This window comes from Echinops telfairi, unplaced genomic scaffold (genome assembly GCF_000313985.2).
Source record: "Echinops telfairi isolate 266 unplaced genomic scaffold, ASM31398v2 ScPeMD7_7401;HRSCAF=8416, whole genome shotgun sequence".
Lineage (NCBI taxonomy): Eukaryota > Metazoa > Chordata > Mammalia > Afrosoricida > Tenrecidae > Echinops > Echinops telfairi.
The window spans coordinates 11,680,458-11,685,396 of NW_022111301.1; the positions used below are offsets into that span (position 1 = coordinate 11,680,458).

Here is a 4,939-nt window from a genome sequence, read left to right on the forward strand (position 1 = left end):
GACTGATACCTGATCTGTATATAGAGTTGGGACTCACCAGCTTCCACATCTTGAACAGGGATTTATTGACTTGATGGCTATTTAGTTTTGTGAGATGCTGCAGAGCATATCATGGAACATCTTGAACCTCAATCACCTAGGGCCTGGTCTACTGCTGCTCCAATAAAATGAACTCTACTATTCATGGGTCAATAGCTAACCAATGAAGATAATGACCAAGGTAGATGGGACACAGTGACACAGCCAATGGTGACAGGTCCAGAAAGGACTTTTTAGCCAAGATAATGGGACAGGCAGGCAAGATTAAGAAGAGGATATCCCAAAGGAGTTGAGGGGAACCTATATAGATGGAACTAAAAAATGAGTCTACCTTTGGAGGGTAAAATGTCTGATAGGGGACAGGGAAAACAGGCCTGCCCTGAAGAAGAGCAAATGTGCCTACATGGTTCTTTAATATGAATGCCAATGTGTAGCCTATTGATTCTGATACCAAATTACACACTGTTACCGAATAAAGCTCTGCCTCGTACGAATCAGAGTTGATGTTGATGGTTCATCCTCTCTCCTGCATCTACAGTTAGAGGAGGTGAGATGCTGTCAACCATTTTTAAAACACTATTGCTACAAGGCCCATTCTAGATGCATTAATGAGAATGCTGCTATTTGGGAGAGTATATAACATTTCACCTTCAGAAAGAAGCATTAAAGAAACTTAATCAGACAAAAATCCCATGGAATACTTAACTCTCCTAAAAAGTGATTTTATTTCTCCTTAAAAACTATGCATAGCACATCATTTGAATGAATGAATGGCCATAGAATAATAAATTATGAGTTGGAAGATAATGTCATCCAAAGAATCCTCAGTGATATATTATGTTCAATGTTAATCCTATGATCAGTATATTCCTAATCTTCTCCAGCCAAATGTTGAAGTCAGAGTCAAAGCTTATCTCTAACTTCTACTATTTCAAATCTCCACTTTTCCAATGAACTGAATCAGTATTATACAGGTTCCTACAACTCCAGTAGGAAATACAGAAAAGGATAAAACACATCAGAATCACCTGAGCCTTGATCATTTTCTTTGGTCCTTATAACACTGCCAGCAACTGGGATGCTCTATGTTTGTCTTATCTGGATCAGCTCTAATGATGCTCACAAATTTCAATCTCTCATGAGGACATCACAAAAATAACAACACCAGGCAGTTCCTTCCTCCTTCGTCTAAGCTGCTGGTGATGCACCATCTGCAGGCTGATGGGAGAATACAATGTGAGTAACACATAACACGTAGGTCCAGATGCTGTTACTGTTCTTTTCCCTCTTCTTAACACACAAAGTCCCCAATACTGTTAACGGTGCCTTATTGAGTGATGGGAAACATGCTTATACCATGAGCAATAAAATCTAAAACTCATATTTTTCAGACATGTGAATGAAAGATGACTTTATAACAAATCGAGATTGGGCAATCAAATATAAATGTCAAAAAGAAGAAATAACACATTTGGATCCCTACCTCACAGCATACAAAACTAAAAATTCCTTACTGTGTGACTCTCAAAGTGAATGACAAATCAATGAACCTTTAAAATGATTATGTTAATTAAAGCATCTGGAAACATTTTAAACAGGCTATATAAAGGGCTATTATAAACTAAAGATTATTTTATAGAAGAACTATAAATTGTACAACCACTTTAGAAACACTTTAAAACTCACCATCAAGTAGAGTTAGACGTATAAGCTGCAGATAGGACACAGGGGAACTGCTGTACAAAGCTTCCGAGACTCTAAATACACGACAGGATGCTAATGGGCGTGTACCTCTGATCTTGAGGATAGAAGTCCAACTCTTAACACATGTCAAAACCAAGACTCCATAATCAACACTTATATGACATCTATTAGATTCAAATATACATATATGTATATATATACATATATATAAATAAATGATATATATATATAAATGAAGAAGTATACATGCCCCAATAGTGAGTGCACTTTTGAATCCCAATATAGATAACGTTTTTAATGTAGCATTATTTGTAGTACCTAAAGCAGTTAGATCAGCAGTTCTCAACCTAGGGGTTGAGACCCCTTTGGGGGTCGAACGACCCTTTCACAGGGGTCGCCTGATTCCTAACAGTAGCAAAATTACTGTTATGAAGTAGCAACAAAAGTAGTTTTATGGTTGGAGGGTCACAACATGAGGAACTGTAGTAAAGGGTCACAGCATTAGGAAGGTTGCGAATCACTGAGACAGCTGGCCTATACAAGTATACAGTCTTTCTAACTATGTCCCCTGAACTTCTTCCAAATTATTTATGTGGGTTTGTCGCCTGCCAATATGAATGAGGCAAAGGGGCCCATCATAATGGTTACTGTTGGGCTGTGAACTGCAAGGTCAGCAGTTGGAAACCACCAATTTCTCTTCGAAAGCAGGATGGGGCTTCCTTCTCCCAAGAGTGACATGGCTTTCTACTCCGCTACAGAGTTCCAGTCTTGGAAACCCACGGGGGCTGTTTTACTCTGTCATATGGGCTCACTATGAGTCAGTGTTAACTTGATGACAGTGAGTTTGGCTTTTTTTGGTTTAAGAGGACTGGGCAGCTTGCCCAACAAGACATTGGTACCTTTGTGCCTTTGTGGTTACGTAAATAAACTGTCTGACCTAACCTAAGGTTTAGTCACATTACAAATCATGTTAGGACTAATTCAGCATTTCAGAGACAGAAACTTGGATCTCACTACCATCAAAAAAGAAGAGCCAGGAGTAGGGGCCTTTGGACCCTAGATTCTTGCATTGAAACTCTTCAATCCAGAAGACAGGGAGCTGTGACACAAGAGAGAAAGCGATGGGAAGGAGCAGCAACAGACACATGGTGGCAGCAGAACCAAGAGACTGGGAGAGAGCAGTGGGATTAGAGGCCACAGAACAAGAGAGCTCAGTCTTTGGGCAGGAGGTTAGTAGATGAAGTAGTATACAACTGAGTACTTATCTGGGGAACTAGATTTGCCAACCCACATAGGGCTGAGTGTGTTTGGTGTGAGGCTAAGGGGAAGAGTGAGCATGTATACGCAGAACTAAAAGAGCTATGTAACATTTGACCATTTAGGACAAAAGCCAGGAGTTAGCAGGGCCTAACCTTACCTGCAGGTATGGCTGTCAAGATGCTGTCCCAAAGAATTGTACCTTGAGTCACTGATGATCCTAAATTTTGTTTTCGGGTAGAAAAGTGACCCCTTGGTGAACTATAATTTAAGGAGAACATTTACTACACTTTAAGAGACAACAAAAGACACACACACATCATATGGATAACGGAGGTCATTAGTAGTTCAAATGCAACTGAAGATTCACAGTCGTGACTCTGCATAAATAGGGCACAGAACAAAAGGCCATGTCACAGATCATGATTGGTGGATCAATACATCACAGATACAGGTGTGACTGTAGCAGCAGGAATGGGGCCATAATTGGGACGTGCACATTATTACATAGAACGACTTACAAGAATCATCCAGGGCCTTCAAACTGAGGCAGTCAAGGCCAGACTCATGACAATGGCCCCTGTGCTGTCCGCATTAAGTGAGCTCCATCAAGGATACATGTAAGCAGGCCCATGGAGAGGGCTTGCTGGAGAGGAGTGCAGGCAATCTATTTTCTAAGGCATTCTCCCCAAGTGGAAGATGATCTACATTCTTGGTTAATGATCAGAAAGAATTCGATGGAGGCTTAATCAAAGTGGGGATGCAGCAAATGGACAGAGTTGTCGCTGTCATCAGCAACACAAACCTTAAACCCAACTCACTGCCACCGAGTGGATTCTGATTACAGTGACCCTTTAAAGGGAGGTGGAACTGCCCTTTGTGGATTTCTTAGACTATCACTCTTTACAAGATTGGAAACCTTGTCTTTCTCCCCACGAGTGACTTGTAATTCTGAACCGCTGACCTTGCAGTTAGCAGTCCAATCTGTAACCACTATGCTACCAGCTTTTGCAAATTGGAGTGCTCACAATTTAAGCTCTAATACAATTATAAACGGTTATGTAACCAGTGAATTCTATAATTCAGGGAGATGCTCAAATTGCTCAGACCCTGACCAATGGGACAGCCTGGGTCCTCTTACACTGGTGCTTTCCTGGGTTCAGACCCCAGGAGGCCCAGATCCCTCCTGTTTCCCCTCCAGCTCCTCTGCTCAGCGTTGCCCCCAGGAATCCCAGAGATGCTCACCCTGCTTGGAGTCAGGTGAATGGATTTGATTCACAACCCACTCAGAAGTTGAAATCCTTCCTTGTGATGCTTCAATGTGCAACAGTAGTACCAGATTTCTAGTTCCCTAGACTGGATGCATTTCTCTGTGGCAAATCTTTGTTCTGAAACAGAAGAGGAGGCAATGTTGAAAAAGGCCTATCAGGTTCTTGGCCTGTACTTCTTGCGCTAAATAGTGACCACCCCCACCACTTGGGATCAAAATCATGCTCCAAGCTGAGGGGGTTTGCACTAAACAAGAGCCCACTCTAGGTTTACAGGGCAATTTTACTAATTTCTCCAATATCATTATTAACTTTGGATCCGCATCCTATATGTACAATATTTACTTTTAGAACAAAGTGGAAGTGTGTAAGATCTCAAAATTATCAAGCTCCATTGTAGCTAAATATCTCCTTTCACCAGCAATCTAACTGAAGAAAGGAATACTTTATGAAGAACATGCTTTACTAACTTGTACTGCACCTCAGACCCCAACCCTTGACATATTTGGCTAAAGTGATCAAGCTGAATCATGCTCATATAAGCCACTCCAATCCATGCTGAGCTTTTCATCAAGTTTAACCTGCCCCAATCCCCTTGCATCCTGTGTGTTCTTTGCAATATCTATTGTGTGTGAAGAAATGCCGATGGTTGGGTAGCCCATTCATGCACA

General features: G+C 41.3%; 1 long non-coding RNA gene across 2 annotated transcripts; it reads right to left on the reverse strand.

Annotated features, from left to right (window-relative positions):
• Nucleotides 1-1,085: 1,085 nt before the first annotated feature.
• Nucleotides 1,086-4,348, reverse strand: LOC123522402. 2 transcript variants are annotated; one of them, XR_006680667.1, is made up of 4 exons: nucleotides 4,246-4,348; nucleotides 3,161-3,261; nucleotides 1,726-1,858; nucleotides 1,086-1,257 (listed from the first exon to the last, which is right to left on the reverse strand). It is a non-coding gene; the product is annotated as an uncharacterized LOC123522402 (long non-coding RNA). The 2 variants fall into 2 exon arrangements; XR_006680666.1 differs by lacking the exon at nucleotides 3,161-3,261.
• Nucleotides 4,349-4,939: the final 591 nt, after the last annotated feature.